Below are 22,967 nucleotides of genomic sequence, written 5' to 3'. Positions count from 1 at the left end.
TCCTTCCTGACAAAGCCAGGCCTGGGACAAGTCGCCCGCCCTGTGGTTCCGGGCGCCAGCACCTGCGGCTGTGGCCGGGAGAGGGACAAGCCACCCACCTCGCGGTCCCGGGCACCTGAAGCTGGCTCAGGCAAAGCCGGCCTGGGTCCTGGGTGCCTGCAGCCAGCCAGAGGGAGGGAAGCCCGGGTCCCGGGTGCCTGCCGCTGGCTGGAGGAAGGATTCCTGGGTCCCGGGTGCAGGGCCAAGGCAGAGGTGGTTAGGGGCGATCAGGCCAGCAGGGGAGCAGTTAGGGGCAATCAGACAGGGAGGCAGAGGTGGTTAGGGGTGATCAGGCAGGCAGGTGAGTGGTTAGGAGCCAGTGGTCCCGGATTGTGAGAGGCATGTCCGACTGCCAGTTTAGGCCTGATCCCTGTGGGCCTAAACAGGCAGTCGGACATCCCCTGAGGGGTCCCAGATTGGAGAGGATGCAGGCTGGTCTGAGGAACCCCTACCCCTGTGCACGAATTTCGTGCACCAGGCCTCTAGTGAATATATAACAAATGTTCCATAAAGAGCCATTATTGCTGTTGATGGGTTGGTGGGGTCCCTCAGGTGTGAGGATAACAGGTCAGGATGGGAATTGTGTGAACATAGCAGATGCTCCGAACATGGTGGTTCAGGCCACCCTGCTGCCTCCCACTCCTGCCCTTAACCCCCAGAGGTCACGGGGGACAGAGATGGGTGGGGGTGGGGGAAACCCAATGCCCCAGCTTTCCCACTGGTGACTAGGTAATGGGGGTCCCTTCAAGACGGGGATCTTGGAGTCTCCTGTCCTCTGGCTCCTGTGCTGCTGCTAAGATGGGGGGCTCCCCATGGCATGGAGTTAAGTTCCGGGACTCTGAGATGAGTCCCAGCTCTGCCCGCACCCACGGCGAATGAGCTGCCGGGGCCCCATCGGAGCCAGAGGCCCCAGGAGCACTTACTTGTCTGGTGAACTTGTCATGAGGAATAAAGGAGACGCAGAGAGCATCGGCTCTGCACAGGGCTCACAGTGCAGCTCAGCAAATGTGACTCACGCAACCATCTCTCCTTACTGTAAAAATGCTCCTTCCTCCAGGAAGCCTCCTCTGACTGACCCTAAGGGAGATAGTGTTTCTCCGTTCGCCTCTGCTCAGCCGCCTCCAGCTCATGGACCTTAATCCAGGGAAAAAAAACACACAACGAAAACTTGCCCTGGGTCCAGCGAGGTCTTGCTTGTACGGTTTAATCCTATAGTTGGAGGGTCATTTCTGGGCCCTGGGGGATGGGGGCACATTGTGTAAATTCTCCCCGGCGGCTCTTGGAAGGCCCCCAGGCTGTGGGATGTGCTGGTGGTCCGCTGAGCCCCATGCCCGCACCCAGGACACCAGGCTGCCTCACCCGGCCACCCAGGCACATGGAGGCCATGACCCCTGCTGCCCTCAGGCCCGAGGCCATTCTACCTGCTGCACCCTCTGTTCACACTCTGCCCTGCGACCCTGGTCCAGGTGAGGGAGGTCCTCTCCAGGGGCCTCCCCTGGGTGGCCGCAATGGGCCGGGAGTCTTGGCTGATACCTCAGGTGGATGGGGCTGGGGAAGGAACCAGGGGCCACTGAAGGCTTGGCCAAATGGTCTGGGGATGCAGGAGGGCTGGTCTCCAGGGGACCCTAAAGGGGGCGCTTCTCCTGTGGCCTCTGCCTGGAGGCCTGGTCATGTCACTTATGAGCGTGGAGACAGAGGAGCGCTGGAGAGTACTGCCAGGGCTGGCTGGCCGATGTGGAAGGGGCAGCCCCGGGGGACGGGGCTGTCATAATTTAGGGAGGAAAAGAGAAGGGACCGAGCAGAACATCCCAGCCACAGATGCCCTCTCCCACCCCATTCATGCTTCTTCATTTTACCTTCTCTGTGGGCCACCCCACAATCTGAAATCCCCCTTCCAGAATGTATCTAGCTCATCGCTGTATCCCCCGTGCCTACGACACTGCCGGGCACATAGTAGGTGCTCAGTGAATATGTCACACTAATGGCCACATTATTGCATCATCTCATTCAGTCTTTACAGCCACCTCCACGGTAGGTGTGATCAGTCTCACTTTGGAGATGGGGAAGCTGAGGCTCCAAAAAGCAAGGGGAACTGGTCAGTTTACACACCCAGCCACCCCGGAGCCTGGTTTAAGCCCAGGTCTCTCATCTCTTGACCACAGGCCTGTCAAGGTGTGTCGATGACACCAACTGGTCATCCAATCGAAGAAAAGGAACAGATGAACACTTTGGTTCATTGGCTTCCACTGCCTGATGAATAACTTTGACCCTAGAGTTGAGTCTATCTGTGGGCCAACTCCTTACGTTATAGCCTCGGCCTCCTGCCTGCCTCTTAAAAGGATGGTGTGAAATGGACACCAGAGACCAAGAGTGAGGGCAGGGGAGCAGGGAGGGGCAGGATGCAGGGGCTGGATACCTTGTGCCTCAGTTACGGCATCACACTTGTTGCCTGTGTGCTGTGCGCACCAGGCACTGTTCTCAGCTTTCCATGCATCCTCTCAGCTAATCCTCACAGCCATCCTGGGGATACTCTTCATCATCTCCCGAGGGTGGATGAGGAAACTGAGCCCGAGAGAGGGTGAGCCACTCGCCCCAAGTCACACAGCTGGAAAGTGGTGAAGCCAGCACAGGGCCTCCGGTAGCCTGTCCCCAGAGCCCACCCACCACCTGCTCTTCCACGCCTGGGGGAGGAGCTGGATTCCAATCCCAGTTCCATCACGGACAAGCTGTGTGAGCTTGGGCTACTTGCTTAACCTCTCTGAGCCTCCGCTTCCTCGGCTATGAGGTGTGGGCTTCAATACCCAGCTTGCAGGGGTGCGGGGGGCACTCGCTGAAGCAATGGGCACAAAGAACGTACCCCATGCCTGGCACACGGAAGAGGTGCGACAGATGATGGTGGCACTTGCCCGGCTTACAGCGAGTGCCATCACTGGGATTTCCACTCTCGAAACGCGGGGACAGTCACAAGTCGGTGAAACCATCCCACACGTGTCTCTGATCCTCTCTGCACACCTGGGTGGTGCCCGGAGCTCCATCCTTTAACCGAAAGCTCTGCTCCTGGGGAACATGCAGATTCCCCAGGGGGGTGGGTGTGGGTTAGGGGTAGCATTCCATTCCATTTCACAGATGAGGAAACTGAGGCCCAGAGAGAAGACACCGGCCAGGGCAGTGCCAAAGCCCAGGATGGGAGCCAGGTCCAGGGCTTTCTCTGGGGCTTGGGCCTGCTGGGCCTCCCCAGGGACCACCCCTGCCCCGCTGCCCCCCTGCCCCCCTGCCCTGCTCCTTCTCATCAGAGAGGCCCAGACCCTGGGCCAGACTGGGAATGTGCTGGGGGGGAGGCCCGCCCGCGTCAAGGCCGTGTGTAAGTGTTTTATTGTTTGCCCGAAGAGGTGTGAATGAAGTAATGGGCCTTCTCCGGCACTCCATCCGTCTAGGGCTGACAGCCGTGCTCCGAGCCCCGGGCTGCTCTGTATAAACGCTGTCACCCTGCCATCCCCGAGCAGGCAGCTTCCTCCGGGAAACTGTAATCAGGGCCTCCCGCACCCGCAGCTGGCCCTGTCCGCAGCTCGTAAATCACGCTGCCTTCCCGGAAAGCGGAGGGAGAGACAGACAGGGTGACGGGGAGACAGACGGACGAGGCCCAGCAAGGAAGAGACAACTGGGACCTGCGGGGAGAGAGGGAGGCAGTGAGGGTAGGCACGGAGGAGGCACAGGCAGAAAGGGACAGACGGACAGACCAGGGAGAGTGGCTGAAAGAAGAAAAGGGAGAGAGAGAAAGAGGCAGAAGGGGAGGCGGACAGATGTGCAAAAAAGGAGGGAGGACACAGAAGAGAGACTTGCGAAGAGGGGCCCACAGAGAAAAGAGAAGGAGAAGGAGAGACAGACGCAGAGACAGAGAGAGATGGAGGCAGAGAGAAGGGCAGAAACAGAGACTAGAAGAAAAGTAGGGAAACATCAGGAGAGAGGAGTGAAAAGCAGGAAAGAACAACATAGCGAGACAAAGAAGGAAGGAGAGAGGGGAGCATACCAGACTGGGGCCTCAGTTGGGAACCAGGGCAGGGGCCCAAGCAAAGGGCAGCTGGTCCAGACCATTCGCTGGAAAGGGCACCAAGGGAGCTGCCCCCACCCCACCCCGACAGGGTCCCCACTTCCCTGGCTGGGCTGGGTCCCTCCGCTCCCAGCACTCAGGCCCTTCTCCCTCCACCCCTCACCCAGTGGACTTTGCAGCTAGTCAGAGGGAGGTGCTGGGGGCAGGGGGGCGGCGGGGGGGGGGGGGGGGAGAAGAGGAGGGAGGAGGCTGCAGCCCCCTGGACTCCAGTCCATGGGCCTCCATTCCAGGCCCACTCTCACCCTGGCACGTCACAGGGATCTTTATGGGCAGACAAGTGACTCCCCAGCAGCCGTGAAGACACCTGGGCCATCAGCCCCCAGTGCACACACACGCAGGCCACACGCACACGAGTGAGTGTCTTGCCCACCTGCAGAGGATTCCCATGGGGGACAGGGTGCTGGTTCCCAAGCCCGGCTGGCCAGGCTCCCTTAGCCCTGGCGGCCACAGCAAAGGCCTTCCAGACCCGGCAGAGAATGCTGCGGGCAGCTGGCAGCCCAGCAAGGAATTCTTTTCCCAGCGTAAGTCCCGAAAGTTGATTAAAAAACAAACAAAAAAACCCCCAAAAACCCAAAACAAAAAAAAACCTCTCACCCACCAGGTTCTGTCCCAGGCACAAGGGGTCTAGCAGAAAACAAAATTGAGTTTCTGTCTCCTGGACGTGATGTCTAGCCAGGGAGACAATCAGCAATAAGCAAGTAGACAGAGCGCATCACACAACGGTAAGTCTAAACTGGGGGAAGAATGGGAGTTTCGCTGTTTTATCCAAGGTGGGCAGAGAAGAGGACCTTGAGCAGAGAACTGAAGTGAGAGGGTAGAGGATTCCGGTGCAGGGAACGGCGCAGGCAAAGGCCCTGAGGACAGAAAAAGCCGGGGTGGCTGGAGCAGAGTGGGCCAGGGGAAGGGACCTGGGAGGGGAAGCCAGAGACATGGGGTTGGCAATCCTGCTGGGAGGGGAAGAACGGCGAGGACCGAGAACTGCTGTGAGACCGCGGCTCGGAGACCTGACAGCAGTTTGGGGACAGCGTTGGTTGGCGTGGGCTCACAAGCAAATGAGCAAAGGGGAACCGCCGACGGCGAGTGTGGACAGCTCTTTGGGGGAGTTTGGATAAAACAAAATATGGTAGGGGGTGCGGAATCAAGGGAGAGCTTTTTTAAAAATAACATTTAAAATGTGTTGTTTGAATCATTTTACATTTACAGGGAAGTTGCAAAGATACTACAGAGAGTTCCCATACCCCCTTCACACCGCTTCCTGGGATGCTAACTTTGTCTGTAACCACAGTTCATCTGTCAAGACTAAGACACTGACGCTGGAGCAATGCTCTCAGGCAGCCTACAGGCTTGATCCCGACTTCACCAGGCTCTTTCTCTGCCCCGGGAGCCAGTCCAACGCCGACACCACGTTGCCTTTCACAGAGAAGGTGGGTTTTGTGTTTCATATTTTTGACTCGGGGGTCTTGCTGCCGTTGCTGATGGGGATGGCCTAGTCCAGGTGAGTGAGGCGGGGCGATTGCCAGGGATGTCCTCCTCCAGGTGCAAGGGCCCTCCTGGCGCCTGACCACCCGGTGCCAGGCGGAGGCCACCCAAAAACACGGGCGCCACCACTCACACGTGAATGATGCTGCCTCTGCATACAAATTCATTTCAGGACTCCTCCCCCAAGAGAAAAACAACCCCAGAGGCAAGTAGGGGGGCTGAGGAGAGGGGCGCAGAGGAGCAGGGTCTCCCCGAGGCCACGCGGTGTGGAGGTCCTGCACCGGTCCCGGCTCGGCCACAACTGTCAGTCTGTCTCTCCATCGCAGCCGGTGTGTGCTGGGCAGTACAGGTGGGCAAGCTGGAAAGGGCAGAGCTGGGAAAAACAGAAAGTGTGCCACCCCGGCGCACCAGCTCTGGGACTTGGGAGGTGCCAGGCAGGTGTGATGAAGCACAGTCCAAGCGGAAGGGGCAGGTGGGAGTCACAGAGCAGGAAGGGCCGCACAGGAGACCTGGCCAGGCTGTGGCCGGGACAGCGCTCGCGCCCACCGTGCTCTGGGGAGGGGGTGGTGGGTAACCCCAGCCCTCCCTCCTCGGTGCATTCCCTGTCATTTGATCTATGTGCAGAGTGAGCTTTGCTGTTTTCAGCCATCCGTGTTGATGTCTCCAAAATAAAATGAAAGAACGAACGAATGAATAAATGAATCCTCTTTTGCCATTTAAGGAGTGAAACCGCCAACATCTTGATGTCTGCTTGCAGAGCTCAGGTTTGCTCAGAACCAGTCACTGGGACCCACGTCCAGCGCTCTCTCTCTCTCTCTCTCTCTCTCTCTCTCTCTCTCTCTCTCACACACACACACACACACACACACACACAACAACTGGCTGCCCATCCCCCACCCTCTCCTGGAAACCACGACTTCACCCTAGAACAAGTCCACAGTCCCTTATCTGAAACCCTTGGGGCCACATATTTCAGACTTCAGAGCGTTCCAGGTTTTAGAAGGTGACTGGTCCGCATTCCACAGCGTTTATAACCACACCTGTGCGGCCTGGGCGCACTGTGCACGCAGACACGCTAATATTTCTTCGGTGAGATGCACGCACACTCACAGTAGGTGGGAAAGGTAAAGACCATAAATAGCCTCCCGACAGCTCCGGTGTGTTTTACGGACTCGCGAGCGCGGGGAACCTGGCTCGTGGGGCTTCTGAGGTTTCAGGGTGGCGAGTAAGCACCGGGGACCCCTCAGGAGGTGCCCAGAGGGTGGGCTGCTCAGCCCCCACGACACGGACATTTGTGCATTTGTGATGGATGTTGGAGCCCTGTTCTCCTCAGGGGAGCAGGCGGGGAGGAGCCCGTGTGTGAACATGCACACACATACACACACACACACACACACACGCACACACGTCTTATCCACACCCAGACTCACATACCAGGGACATGTCTTGCTCCTCTGAATCCTTGAGGGGCCACAGAGGCATCTCTTGAACCCTCTGACAACATCCTCACCAAGTGGTCACCCAGGTGCTGACCCCATCCTTCCTCCCACCCCCACCCCAGTATCACCCTCCTACACCCTCCAGAACTTCACTCTCCCCTCTTCCTCCTGCTCCTCCCCCTCCTCCTGCTCCTCTCCCTCCTCCTCCTCTTATTCCTCCTCCTCTTCTTCCTCCTCCTCTTCCTCCTCCTCCTCCTCCTCTCCCTCCTCCTCCTCCTCCTCCCTCTCCTCCTCCTCCCTCTCTTCCTCCTCCTCCTCCCCCTCCTTCTCCTTCCTCTCCTCCTCCTCTTCTTCCCCCCTCCTCCTCCTCCTCTTCCTCCTCCTCCTCTTCCTCCTCCTCCTCCCTCTCCTCCTCCTCCTCCCTCTCCTCCTCCTCCTCTTCTTCCCCCTCCTCTCCCTCCTCCTCTTCCTCCTCCTCTTATTCCTCCTCCTCTTCCTCCTCCTCCTCTTCCTCCTCCCCCTCCTCCCTCTCCTCCTCCTCCTCTCCCTCCCTCCTCCTCCTCTTCCTCCTCCTCCTCTTCCTCCTCCTCCTCCTCCTCCTCCTCCTCCTCCTCCTCCTCCTCCTCCTCCCTGAGAGACTCAGAATGGAGCAGCCCTAGAGCTCCCGTTCATCAGCGACATTCCTGAGTGGGAACTGCTCGCATGTTGTGAGCTTCGGCCACTTCTGGTTCTGACGGAAGGACCAAGCCCCACCTTCATGCCTCCCCACTGAGGGCCAGTGAGTGTACTTGACCTGGAGGTTCCCTGGCCCCTGCCCCTCAGGAAAGGGTGAATCTGGTCAGGGCTGCGGGCGCCCACACTCTCGCCTTCCCTCGGAGCCTGATTTCTATCCGCCCCGCCCCCCATTAGTTATTTTAAATGTTTTTTTCCCCCAGCATTCTGAAAAAGATTGACTTTTTAAATTTGGAGATCATTGGATCTCATAGAAAAGGGGCAAAAGCAGCACGAAGAGCTCCTGCCTGTCCTTTACCCACACCCATCACTGGGACGTTTGGCCACAGGGATGTATTCACAGCCATATTTTTCCTGAACCATTCGGAAGTAGGCGGCGTGGTGCTGCTCTGTGCCTTCACATTTCCGGGTGTATTTTCTAAGAACAAAGGCATTCTCTTATGTAACCACAGAACGCACAGTTCCGCAACCCAGGAAATTTAACATTGATATAACGCTTTACTCCATACTTCTCCCACGAGGATTGAAGTCACTTCTCTTATGGTTTCTTGGACAGATTGCCTGTGTTGGGGGATCACTGTGAGTGCCAGCCATGTCTTCTGTGGGCTAGTCTGGATTTCAGACACAAACCATGTTGAGAGTTCTCAAACCACGCGCCACGGAACCCTAGGGGTTCCACCCAGGGAGAGAAGGCAGTACTCTGGAGGGGGATGCATTTGAAGAAAACAATTCCACGGTAAAGAAAAAGGTGGAAAACCACGGAGAGGCCCGTCTCTTCCTTTTCCATCTGAGGACGGGAGCCTCAGAGAGGTCAAGCCGGCCTTTGCATGCCACACGGGGAGTTAACGGTTAGTCGAGCAGGGTCTAAAACCAAGTCATTTATTCGTTGAACCGATGTTTCTCAAACACTGCGAGGAGGCGGGGAGGCGGGGAGGTGTTGCACCCAGGCGTCCCCGAGATGGCAAACATCCAGCCGCCTTCCAGAAGCCGCCTGGCCGAGCAGGGCCAGCCAGGCTCGGGGCCCCGTGCGGCTCTGCCGGGGTGGGCTCTGAGCTTACTCACATTCTAGTCCAGGGACCCCAGAGAAGGGAAAACAGCCTGTGAATCAGCAGGAGCTTTTCCAAGAACAATAGCGTGCTTTTAACAAACATTTGTTCTATCAGCAAATTTCTGAACATTCAACAAACATCGGTCCATTCAACAAATATTTGTTCTCCCGCCAGTGTTGACTCAGTCCCTGCCCTGTGCCTACCGCTGGGCGGGGACTGCGGCAGGGTGCTGGGGACAGAGGGCCGGGCGGCATGCAGGCCAGGCGGTGCTGGGCAGAGGGCTCGGGCTGGGAGGACGTCTTCTTCACTCCCCCCCTCCCTGCCTCTGCCACTCACACCACAGCAGAAGGGACAGGGCGACCCAGCTCCTTCCTCCCAAACGCCTCCTTTATAAACAAACCCTTCGCCTCGTCAAGCGGACCCCTCGGCCCCCGACCAACAGGGGCAGAGCCTGCTTTCTAGAGAGCAACTCGGCAAGTTATTAGAAAGGTCTCGAACGTGCACAGCCTTCGATTCCACTTCTGGGAATGTCATCTACGGAACCCATCACAGGATGCGTCCGGGGCTTAGCCTCAAAGATGGTTTCTAAGAGTGAAAAACAGCAACTGAGTGTCTGCTGGGTTGGGGGGAAATCATGGCTCTTCTGTGCCTGAGAAGCAAGGTGTCCCTGACTACAATAGGGACGAGGGGGCGGAATGTCAGGCAAGACAGTTCCCAATAGATTAAGAAAAAAAAAGTTTTCAAGATGGGATTCGTGGGGGTGAGCCCCGTTTTCAAGAAATACATACACGCATAGAAAGAAGTCTGATCGGCTATACGCTAGAAAAGTCAAAAATGAATTCTCTCTACACAGAAGAATTACAAGTGATTTAAAATAGTTTTTTCTTAACGATGCTCTCCTGATTTACTAACTTTTCTGCAACGAATATGGATTAGCATTATAATTAGAAAGTAATACACAGAGTGTAGCCTTTCCATTAAACGCGATGGAGCAGCAGTGATTAATCCTTCCCCTGGTGTTTCTTATACAACACTCAGCTGCAGACCTTTATTACAGACACGACACCATTTCTAGAAATCCGCCCAAGGAAAACATATAACCCTCAACCCCAAGTGGCAGCCCTGATGATCACATCGGCCCTGCTGGGTCTGGGGCTCCACACCCTGTGTTTCACATGTACATGCACATGTGTGTGCAGACAGATGTGTACACAGATGTGTTTCTTGGGGCTGGGCATGCTCCCAACGAATGGCAAAATAAGGACCGGGGCCGTCACTCACACCCAGAGAAAAGAATGATCGTGAACTATCGGAGCTGCTTTTATCATGGCTAGGAGCATGGGCTCACTGAGGCTTCCTCCCCACCCTTCCCATCACACCCCAGTTCTTTGTTTTTTAATATTTTTTTTATTGATTTCAGAGAGGAAGGGAGAGGGAGAGAGAGATAGAAACATCCATGATGAGAGAGACTCATTATCCGCTACCCCCTGCCTGCCCCCTACTGGGGATCGAGCCCGCAACCCAGGTGTGTGCCCTGACCCGGAACCTAACTGTGACCTCCTGGTTCATAGGCCACTGAGCTATACAGGCCAGGCCACATACACATATTCTTAACAGCGAGGCATGGCGAGGAGACAATCAGAGACAAAGCGATCGAAGGTACATGGGGGGACCTCCCGGGTCTGCAGCATCCCTGGTGGGAGGGCTCCCGCAGGTGCTCAGGCACAGAGCGTGCTCCCAAGTTCACTGCCTCTGGGTGTGCCATACCCACGTGCACATGTGCTCTTGGTGGGACGCACGTGTACTCACACATGTGGGCAGCGAGGTAGCGTGAAGAGAGACAGGTGTCCGGCTCCCAAGCCCAGCTTAGCTGTGGATTTGGGCCAGTTGTAGCCTCTCTGAGCCTCTGCTTCTCCCAGGAAGCAGGAAGGACGGGTGTGGATGTGACCGATAGGCTGTACAATGCTACCCACACTGCAGGGCTCACAGGTACCTGGTGGGGCAAAAGTAGGCTTACAGTCATGAGTGTATGAAAGTTTATTCTTGTGTTATCATTTATTAATTATTGTATTATTTCCCAGACAAGCAACCGTAAACCTACTTTTGCCCGCCCGTATATATTTGCTCTTATTATAAAAATAATGGTAAGTCATAGTGGTCACAGGACCTGCCTTCTCCTCTACCCCAGCTGAATGCCCTGGGACATTATTCAACAGACCCCGCTCTGCTCACCTCCCTCCTCGGTGCCTGCATCATGTTAATTACAGACTCGTAGCTCTGGAAAGGGTCCTAGAAGTTACCTAGTCCAAGAGGCATGAGCGTTTCTATCCCGCAGAGGGGCGGCCCTGACTCAGCGGAGTAGGGGCTGCGCGGGCAGAGCCCACCTGTGGGCATGTGGCTTTGGCTCAGGGAGGAGGGCACCAGCCTCTGATGCTGAGCCAGGGTGGGAGCCTCAAGCAAGAGGAATCAACAGACCCAGGAACTCCCACTAGCTCCCCCCCGCCCCCGCAAGGGGCGGGGCGGGGCGGCCCAGGGGCCCTGCTGGCGGAGCCGGCCAGGCTGGGATTTATGGGCCCCTCTTGGACACGTTAAAGATCACATTAAGTGCAATAAATGTAGATCACGCTCCTAAATAAGCTGAGATTTATCCCCGGATCCTCTCTGCAGGGGCCAGCCCCATAAATCCTGCCCAAGCCGGTCCCCTGGCCAAGCGATGGGGGAGGGGAGACAAGAGGGGGGAAGGGTGAGGAGCGGGGAGCAGTTCCAGGTACCGAAAGTCTGTCGCTGACTGGGGGCTCTTGACTAAGGGGAAGACAGGGGGTGGGGTAACGATGGGGCCCAAGCTGCCCTCCCTCTCCCTTGACCCCGCCCCAGCCTCCTCCCCTGTCCCTGCCCACCCCACCTCCCCTGGCCCCTGCCTCATATGATCTCCTTATAGACATCAAAACAATAATGACTCCAATGTTGGGAAAGAATCTGTAGCTTCTACATGGGAAGAGGAGCCCCCAGCTAAAATTGCCTTTGTCCGTGGTGTGGGAGGGCCCTCCATGAGGAAAAACGTATTGTAGGAAAATGCAAATTTACAGACCAATAAATTAGGGGTGATTAGTCACGTTGCAACCTTTCTTCAAAGGATTCTTTAAAGGCTGTGCGCTCCTTCATTTAAGTGTCTGTTTATAGCTCAGTAACCTCCAGACTGAGAGGCTGGGAGGCCCCATCAAGGGCCCGGGAATCTGGGAAGATGCAGAGAAAAAGGGAGAGGCCCCCGTACCCAGCCTGGGGAGGAAACACCCCTGAAAGGTCATCAGAGGCATCTGGATGGGGTCGATTGAACAATTGTTTGCTCGGCACCTACTATATGCCAGGTACAGTCCCCACATCGGGGAGGCAACCAGACAGGAACCCCTGGACCCCACGGAGTTCATCATGGGGGGAGGGTGTGTGTTGGGGGGATTGACAGTGATCAGATTCATCCTGGTTCCAGGTTGACTAGCTGTGATCTACGGGCAGCTGTATCTAGGCACATCAACTGCTAAATGTCAGGGACAGTCCGCGTGCACGATGGCGAAAGGAAGGGCAAATCAATAAAAGATGGGATTTTCAAACAGGAAAAGCAAATATAAACGCCATGGCTTCTCCAGTGTTCCCGAAGAGCAAATACAACGTTTGGCCTTCGTTGAACTAATTGCCCCAGAGTCCTTTGCTCTGTGACCTGGATCGAATCACTCAGCTACTCAGCACCTCAAGTGCCATTGACCACAGGCAGACAGGCATGATGAGCACACGCCCTGACCACAGGGATCCATGAGGAATCTTTTCCAAGGGTGAGAAGAGGCCTGCTGGATTCCCTCCACCCACCGTTTGGAGCCACATGAAGTTTACATGTTTTCCCAGGCCGTTCCTGCCCCCATGTCTCTGCTCCTTCTGTCCCTTTTGCTGTAATGCCCTCTCCCCTCTTCTCTACCCAGCAAACTTCTACTTATCCTACAATACCCTACTTTTATCAAGGACTTCGTGCATTATGTTGTGATTTTAGCCATTTGCGCGTCTGCTGCCCCCACTGGATTGTAAACTCCTTCAGGGCTAGGGTTACGCTTTATTGGCCCAATTCTTAGAGCCAAGCACCATGCCTGGCACACAGATGCTGCTCCATCATTGTTTGCAGAATGAGTGGCCTGAATGAATCGGACAGATAAATGACCTTGACCATCACGGTCATAGTTACTGAAGGTTGAGCATTCGCTGACTGCTCAGCACCTTACCTACCACAAACCTTCCAGGGAGGTGTTTCTAATCGCGATTTTACGTGAGGAAAAATGTAGCCTGGAAAGGTTGAGGGCTTGTTCAAGGTCAAAGAGCTGGTAATCAATAGGTCCATTCGATGATCTATTCACACACTCAGTTCTCCCTTCTAAATTATAGTGTCTGTCAGGGCAGGGACTGTTGCACTCACCTCTGGATACCCACCCCCCACCAGGACCCAGTAATATGTGCACCAATTTGAATGACAGAATGAATGAATCTGAAACCAACAATGAATTGAATGACTCTCAAATCAACAGCCGATGGGCCAAATTCCAGTGCTGGGCCAAGCCATATTGGAGCCAAAGGGGAAAATGTATACCCATATATTCATGTTTAAATCGTTTTTTAATAGTTAATTTTCCTAGAACATCTATAATAATAAAAGCGTAATATGCTACTGGAGGACCTTCCAGATGAAGCCAGGGCTGCGAGGGAAGCCCGGGTCTCGGGTGCCGGAGGGAAGCCGGTGCCAGCAGCCGGGGGAAGGAAGGCAGCCTACTCTTGCACCAATTTCATGCATCGGGCCTCTAGTTAAATAATACTAAATAATGAAAAACAGGTTATTAGAACTCACATTATTTTAAGTTTGGATGTGTTAATTATACCCTAACCAGAATTTACTATAAGATTGCTTCCTGGCTTGAGTGGAAGCCAACTCATCGGCACAAATCAAAATTCAGAATCTACTTATTGGCCTGTTTTGTTTTCCGAGAGTCGCAGTTACAACAAATAAAACTTTGAAAATGTTTGATGAATATAAAGCTTTATCAAAAGACGTCAGTATACTTCCCAAATACTCAAGCTTAATGTTGTGTTTTGACACAGCTACTTTTCCAAATTTTTTCATACTCTTCAACTACTGTACTATTCTGGAAAAGATATTTAAAAATGTAAATCATGTAACTGCTGGGGTCCAACCCTAGCAGGTCCAGGGGTCCCCAAAGGTGTGGACGGAGTCGGCGAAGAAGGAATGACACGGAGATAGTGTTCAGTTGATCAGCAGCCTAGCCAGAATCTCTAGCCCGGATCTCCAGAGAGGTTCTGCTTCGGATTTCCAGCGAGGTTCTGTAGCCATGTTCCCTCGCTAGGTTCTCCAGCCAGGTTCTGTCCAGGCTCTCCAGTCAGGTTCAGTGTCCAGGTTCCAGTCAGGTTCTCCTGCCAATCTCTGTAGTCAGGTTCAGTCCAGGATCCCTTGCCATGTTCTCCCGCTAGGCTCTGTCTCTAGGCTCCGAGGCCAGTCCCGGTCCAGGATCCTCTGGCATGCTCTCGCCAGCGAAGTTCTTCTGTCTCTAGGCTCCGTGTAGGTTCTGTCTTCTGAATTCTGTCTCCTGAGTTCAGAGTCTTTCTGTCTTGTTACAACTGTGTTTATACCAGTTGATTCAATCCTATCAATCTCTATTACAAAGGTTAGGGCGTTTCTTATCTCCATTCCAGGGAGAAAAGATTATGTAGTTTAAGCATGATTGTTCGTAGTTAAAGGGATTAATTACCCGCCTGGCACTTAGTTGAGGGGTTTTATTCCCTCCCTAACTTCAGGGGAAAATCCCTACCTGGGGATTCAACCTTTCTCGGAGAGGTGACTTTGGTTAAAACACAGCGCCAAGAAGGTGAGCAAACATATTAAGAACCATATGCCATATATGCCAGGTCCCTTGAAACAGCAAGGATGGACCGGCTCCCGGCAAATTCCCCCTTTTTTATTTTTTAAAAGCAAGCATTAAAAAGAAAAACCTGAAACGCTCTCTTGTATCCATTTTAAGAGTAGGATTGGCGCTTTCTGCTATTACCTGAGTCCTGATCTATCACCTCAGGGAGAGCTTGCCAATCCTGCACTTTCCCGGGGTGGAAAGGCTGCAGTGGAGTTAAGGATAAGGCTCCTTGGGCCTACCTTCTCCCATGCCATTACATTTACCTTTCCTTCCTCAGAAAAGCATGGACATACTTCTTGTCTAAAACGTTCTGTCTGACTGGGAGTAACCTTAATTCCTCTGCTAGCAAGCATATATGTTAAAAGATCAATACAGAGTCTTTTTTCTTTAGACTCAGTATGGCACATCTTCTCAATCTAAGTTCTGTACTATCCACCTTCTTACCCTACTTATCCTCTATAGGGGGGTCTGTAGCACCCTGGTGGAGTCCTATCCGTCCCGAGTGTGGGGTTCTCAATGGGGGGGGGGGCTTACCTAAGGGAATCCTGTTCCAGGGGTTCCCAAAGGTGTGGACGGATTCGGCGAAGACTATCCACCCTCTTCCTACGGTGGAGTCCGATCTGTCCCGAGTGTGGGGCGCTTACCTAGGTGTCCCTGTTCGGGCGCCATGTAACGAGGGGAACACATTTCTCCTCGGACTCATGGCACTGTGATTTTATGTAAAATTTTGATATTTTGTTCATCATGGATTTTCTGGCATTCATTTTGATTTTTTTAAAAAATACTGCATTAAATACTATTTATCTTGAGTGCTGAGTTTTTTTGGTGCCCCCTTAAATGTTGTGCCTGAGGCAAGTACCTCACTCAGATCACCCAATCCTGGCCCTGCTGATTCTCAAAAGAGGAGGGAGAGGAGAAAGGGCCTGCTCCTCTCCTCCAGGTAGAGATATAGACAGGTACGGCTTCTTTGCCTGGCAAAACGTGATAAGCACCAACAAACATTGAAATGTTTCTGACTTTTGGCCTAGCAAAATTCCACCTCTGGAGGCGTGGTTAAAGAAATCAAGAGAGCCCAACAAAGTGTTCTTTTCCAGGATGTTCATCTCCGTGTTATTTATAACACCATGATGTTGGAAATAACCTGACTGCCCAAGACTAGGAGATTTGTTATGAAAAATTCTGTTTATCCGTGTGATAAAAGGCAAGGCAGCTGTTTTGAATCATGTTTTTCCAAAATAATATTTCTGAAGAATATTTAATGACATGGGAAAATATTCAAGATGCCTTTGGTAAAAATGCACGATGAGAACCATATATTCTAAGTTATTTCATTTCTTAAAAACATATTTGTTTTGGAAAAAAATGAAATACATAAAAATGTTAACAGCGATTATCTCTGGATGATGGAATTATGAGTGAAATTTTTTTTCTTCCTTCTAATTTTTCTTGTTTTGGTATGTCTTCTTTGCCTTGTTTTAAATATCTCCAATGACTTTGTAGTAGTTTTAGAATCAGGAATTAAAACTATTTTTTCTTTCTTATATTAAGATATAATTGACATATTAAAAATAAGATTTTAAGTTAATTCATCCAATGGGTCTCTACTTCAGACTGGCCTAGGAGAACAGGGAATATGTCTGCTTTGTTCTTTGTACACTCCCAGTGCTCACAGGAGGACGTGGCACATAGTAGGTATTCAATACACATTTATTGAATAACTACTTATGAATAAGAAAATTAAACACTCCTTTTACTGATGAAGACTCTTTTGGTTGAGATACAGAAACATAACTTGGTTCAAGGGAAAAGGTAAAGTGTTGACTCACAGGTGAAGCCCCCAGCTCTGAAGGACCAGTTTTGGGGTATCAGGGCCATCCATCTGCATTCATTCATCTCTCAACTCTGTTTGGCTCCCCTGGTTTCAGCAGGCACGACAGCCACTGACAACTCCCGAATCGCCTCCTCCCAGCTCCAGTTGATCCCAAAAGGACAGATTCTGGGTCCAGGCCCCTGTAATCTCACTTACCCTCTTAGCCAGCCCTGTTAGTAACGCTAAACTTCAGTACGGCCAAATCCAGCATCCTTAAAAAATTTTTTTATTTTGCACTCCCTATGGGGTAGGATGTATAGAGCTGGCGACACTTAAACTTTTAGTAATTTAGAAGATTCTAAAGTTAAAAGTCAGAGAGTTCCCAGGGTAATTACACAGCAGTGGCTACCGGACAAAGAAGTTCCCTGAAGCTTTCTGTTCTTGGCTGACATGACATCTCTCCCACCCCCAATACGTGCGCCCCAACCTGTTGGCTAGAGCCATTTGACATTGACGTTGACCATTCCCAAAGCTTCCAGTGACGTGGGAGGCATTAGCTATTTGGATAACAGGCTTAAGATGTCTGATGCAAGCAAGCCATTGAGTTCCCAAGGTTATCGGATTTCTGCACCCAGGGGGTTTCAGGGTGTGGGTGGACTTGTTAGTCTGCCACCACTGGGGGCAGTATTCGTGTCCTTTGATAATTCTGCTGCAAGGACTGAATTTAGGTCAGAGAAGAAGGAGTCCTTGCACCAGGCGCTCTATTAAATGACCTCATATACATAACCCTTATAGCAAGGCAAAAACAAGGCAGTAATGATAATGATCCCATTTTACAGATGAGAAAATTGAGGCTCACATTTGGGAGTTCACACAGTGGCCAAGTGTCAGAGCTGGGTTCCAAACACAGGGGTTCTGACTCCAAATCCTGTAATATTTCCACTTCCCAAGTATTTCCCGGGGGACATAAGAGCCGACAGATGGTATGCCCAAAAGATCTTTATTAGACTAAGTATTTTGGGAAATGTTGCACACTAGTTCTCCCTCTTGGAAAGCCACAAATTCCTTAGCATATTAAAGGCTCTGGGAAGTCCTGCATGAAAGGAACTGGATTGATTTTGTGCAATCTCATTTTTGCCTAAATTTATTTGACCAGGTAACTTTTTTTTTCTATAACTGTATCTTGTGAAACATACTATGGGAATCACTGTATTAAGCCCCCAACTCCTGTGTTCATGCATCATAACGACAGCTTCCCAGTGTTTGCACGTGTGCTCCACATCTGTGGGAAGTGTGTCTCAACTAATTTTATGCTTTCGTTGTTGTAAATATCAAAGCCACGGAGACACAGAGGGGATTCAAAATTATCATGGTTCTCACTCACTTTTGCACAGTTTCTTGAATGAAAGAGAAAGGCGTGGAGTTATAGCATTAGCCCCGAATTTGCCCATGACTCGCAGCCTCTGTGCCTTAGCAACATCACGACCCGTGGAAACAATGACAGTGCTTATGGATGGTGACTTTTATAGTCATTTCTGTCTCCTTTTCGATTTCAACCAGGGGTAACTTTAGGGGGAAAGGTACAAGGGACATTGCTTTCTGTATCTTCCCCAGGTGTCCAACCCATGTGGTTCCTGTGGAAACCAGTGCTCCTACTGTGCCTACCACCTGGGCAGCCTTGGAATCTATCCTTCTGGACATAGTAATTGGCCCAAGGGTGGGCAGGTGACCCAAAGACAGCCAATCAAGTACCTACCAAAAAGTCGGATGTATGGACTCTGGGAGAAAAGAACCTGTGAGATAATAAGCATTGTGGACATAGGCAGGCTTGGCAAAGCTGTCTTTCTCATCCTGTGGATGAAAGCTTCTCTGAGATTTAAGCCAACACAGAAGGAAGCAGAGCTGAAAACTATAGTGAGAGGAATAGAAAAGACAGCCAGGGTCCCTGGATCCAGCCATGCCTGCCACTGCCCATCCCCAGTTTTCTCAGTTCTGTGAGCCTATGCATTCCCTGTTTTGCTTAAGCTCACTGAGGCTGTGTTTCTAGTCATAAGAACAACTAAGAAACTATGGATGTATTTGGAAATTTGTACCCCACAATGGAACATTATAAAACCGAGGTGAGGTGGGGTGGGTGTGGCTCAGAGGGGGATAGTAAGAAATTAGATCCATGAGGTAGGGTGAGGTCAGATCACTGAACCTTGTAGACCAAGCATGTCATACTCAAAGGCTAACACAGGCCAAATAAACAAGGTGTAAATTTATGTGGGCCGCAAAAAAACCCAAAAGCTTCAATTTTCATAGAAACGTAGGTTTATTTCGATAGAGTCATGCTGAATACGAAGGGTGGAATAAATGAGTAATCGTTAACATAAAATAATAGAACATTTTAATAAAAATTAATATTTTTTCTTGAACATTAACTTAGCAGACACTGAATAACTGCACAAATTAATAAGCGCAACGCAAATAAACCTATTTTTCTTGTTCTCTGAAAGCGAAATATTTCGTGTTGCGCACACCAAACAAGTCAGTACAAGACTAATGACATGGCAATCGGCTGCTAAAATATTCGCTGGTAGTATTAGTGGAGAGAAATGGTGCGCCTGCACATAAGGGAAATGAATGCAACACAATTATAGTAATCAGTCATTAGCGAACATTGTAGTTCGTTATTAATAATGATGTATAACAGGATATTGTAAAAATTAAGTTATAAAATTTTTATTGAAGCATTTCTTACATACTGTTATATTGGCTGGGCTGCAAAAATATTTGTTGTGGGCCACATGCGGCCCGTGGGCCGCGAGTTTGACATGCTTGTTGTAGACCAAGCACAGGTTTTGAGTGCTGTCCCAAGTGTGATGGGCAGCTTTCGTCATGTGCTACATGACCCTCTACTCAAGCTCTGGGCTCCTCCGTGCCCCTCCGAGTGCTACGGCCTTCTCCTGGGCATGTCCCTTTGGGGACAAGAAACTCATTTGAATGTCAGCTGATTTAGGACTGGGAATCTGTATTTTAAAGATGATTTTACAGGCAGACCAGTTTGGAAACCACTAGAAATAGGCCCCTTTTTCCTCCTGGATCCTGAGCCCGTCCAGCAGGGAGAAGTTTGTTTGGAGTTCAGCAGTCCTGGGAGTGAGCCTGGCTCTGCCAGACACGAGCTGTGTGGCCTTGGGCAAGTCACAGCACCTCTCTGAGCCTGCTGCACATCTGAAAAATAGGGACCAGAATACCCGCCCAAGTGAAAAAGGGAGAAACTAACGGAGAACGCTGTACGGTGCCTGGTATGAGCAGGCACTCAGCAAGTTGTCATGGTCGCCGATGCTATTGGGACTGCACATATGTGGCCATCTGGTCCCGAAACACAGGCCCCTCCTGCCTCCCACATCCAAGGCAGTGTCTCCCTGCTCAGGACATGCATATCGTCAACCCCAGCTTCCAGCATCCGCAGCGAACTCCTTCCCCCTCCTGCCACTGCCTCCTGAATACTCACTTCTTCCATGGGGCCTCCCAGCGCTGACCTCACCCCAGGCCCTATCAGCTGAGCCCTGGGCAGCATCTCTCCCACTATCTCAGCTCCCCACACCCAGCGGAGCCCCGGTGGGGCTGGGCAGGGGGCCGGGCCCTGTGTCTGCAGCCCAGGCAGCCTGAGTTGTCTCTGACTCTGGCACAGGGTGAGGAGGACGCAGGCGTGGGTGCCTGGATGGGTCATTTCCTGCGCTGTGAATGGGGACCGCAGCTCCCCCCTCACAGAGCTCCCCTCTCCCAGGGCTCCTGAGAGGTATCAGTGGAGCAGTGGGTAGACAGTCCTCCATCAACAGGAGGTGTCATTGTCATTCCTTCCAGAGCCTGGTGTCTCCTGAGCCGAAGGCGATAGGAGTCTTGTCAATGGGACTCAGGGCGGGAAGCGGATACTCTTCTGGCGTGGCAGGAGGGGCGAGGGCAGGAGTCTAATTTTCCCAGGGCAAGAGATCCCGCTGCATCCGTCTGTCTGTCTGTAATACTCCAGAGCGTTCTAGATCTAGAAGGTTCCTCAGGGGTCTCGTCCAATCCTCTCTATGTGAAGAGGGAGGAGACAGAGGTGAAATGGCTCTCACCAGGTCCCACAGAGTCCACGCGGATCAGAACTCAGGCCTCCCACCAGGGCAGGGTTGTATCTGATTCATCACAGCATTTAGTGGCGATCGAGGGTCTCTGCTCCGAGGTTCTTTGCACCTATCAAGGCCATGCCTCTCTCCTTTTGCTTTTAAAATGATTTAATACTTTTGGTAAATTCTCTCCATCCCGCTGGAGCTGTGGAGAAAAAAGACCTCAGAACTGTTGCATGAGCCAAATGGTGCTGGGTCTCAGTGGTCACCCCGTACAATGGGCTGCCACTCCCCACGAAGCAGGGGGAAAGGGAGGGGTTTGGAGGCCTGAATGAAAAGCTGTCCGCTCTCCCGGCAAGTGGATGTCAAATGCTTAGCACTCTGCACACCCCTTGTGCTAAGTAGTAAGAAGAACAAAGATCAGGGAAAAGATCTGTCTACAAGAATGTTCATCCCAAGTGTCATCTATAATAGCTAAAATATAGAAACAATGTAAATATGCAAAATTTGGGATAAAATTCTCTCTATTGGGGATAAATTACCCCACAGTCAGAATACCATGAGATTTTTGATAATAATTTGCCTCTGAGAATAGTCCATTGCACGTGGAAATGACTGTGGTGTCTTCAGTGAAGGGAGCCTGTTAGCACTTCTGGAACAGGTGCCCTGGCCATGGAGGTGAGAGGCAGATTCTAGGGTTAAATGGAAGTGCAGTAATCTATAATAATAAAAGCATAATATGCAAATCGACTGAACGACCGAACAGCAGAACGACCGTCTGGATGACCTTCTGGATGACCACACTATGACACGCACTGGTGTCAGGCCAGCCAGGGCGGGTGCAATGCAATTGGCTGTGGGGCCCGTCATTGCCTCATGATCACCCCACAGAGGGAGGCCCAGGCCACTCTCTTCAGGGCGATCGATGAGGGGGCTCCATGATCAATCGCCCCAAAGAAGGAGGCCCAGGCCACCCTTTGCAGGGCCATCGATCGGGGGGCTCCGTGGAACCGGGGAACCAGGCATGTGTGGTGGCCGACACAGGCAGCACCAGGCCAAGGCAGGTGCGGGCAGGGAGTGGGGTGTGAGGCAGCCGGGCTGCGAGGGCCTACCCTTGCACGAATTTTGTGCATCGGGCTTCTAGTAATAACAAAAAAACCCACAGCGTTTTAACTCTGATTATTTCTGGGTGGTGGGTGGGTGTGGAGCTTATTTTTATCCCCTCCTTTGTGTTTCCCTGCTTTTTGTGCAGGGAGCACACAGCACTTATGTAAGACACTACTTACCCACCCACCTTGCTGCATGCTTTCAATAGATTCCAGATCCTGGTCCATGTGACTCTTTCTGCCCTCTCTGTCCACTGAGGTGGCTGCGCGCTCCCTCACCCCTTCCTGCCAGAGGAGGGCTCTACCACCTAGCAGCTGTGTGACCCCGGGCAAGCTCTTCATCTCTCTGAATCACGGCTTCCCCTTCTAGAAGAGGGGCATGTCACGGTACACAGCCTGAGGTCATCAGAAGGATTAGCAAATATGATGGAATTAATTTGCTTTGTGCAAAGCCTAGCACATTGCAAGTATTTGGGGACTCAGAACATATATATGTATCTCTATACACACACATACATACATACAGGTACATACATTATACATGGATACATATATATGTATATACAGGCAGTCTGATGCTTCAAGTTATGAATCTTTCACTTTATAATGGTGTGAAAACGATACACATTCAGTAGGAAACATAGTTCACGTTTTGAGTTTTGATCTTTTCCTGAGCTAGAGGTATGAGGTACGATACTCTCTCGGGATGCTGGGCAGTGGCTGTGAGCCGCGGCTGCCAGTCAGCCCGCCATGACGAGGAGAAATAAACAATACTCTACAGTGTGCTGTGTTGCCTGTGATTTTTGGATATTGTGTTCTGAGGACATTCAAGATAAGCTAGGCTAAGCTACGGTACGTTAAGTGCATTAAATGCATTTTCTACTCACAATATTTCCACTTAAGATATTTACAACTTACAGTGAGTTTATTGAGATATAGCCCCATTATAAGTTGAGGAATATATATATATATATATCCCATGGCTGTAACTCTGTAACGACCAAACAAGCAGTCACCAGGAGGTGCACTGATGGGTCTCGCTGGTGCGGCAAGTCTGGGGTCTGGGGTCCCGCCCCTGCGGTGGCATGGCGGATGCTAGGGTCCAGCCCGTGGTGGTGTGGTGGGTCTGGGGTCTCGCACAATTTCGCACGCTGGGCCTC

The sequence above is a fragment of the Myotis daubentonii genome, chromosome 3 (assembly GCF_963259705.1).
Source record: "Myotis daubentonii chromosome 3, mMyoDau2.1, whole genome shotgun sequence".
In the NCBI taxonomy this organism is placed as follows: Eukaryota; Metazoa; Chordata; class Mammalia; order Chiroptera; family Vespertilionidae; genus Myotis; species Myotis daubentonii.
The sequence above is the reverse complement of the archived record's forward strand: the minus strand, read 5'-3'. Positions refer to the sequence as shown.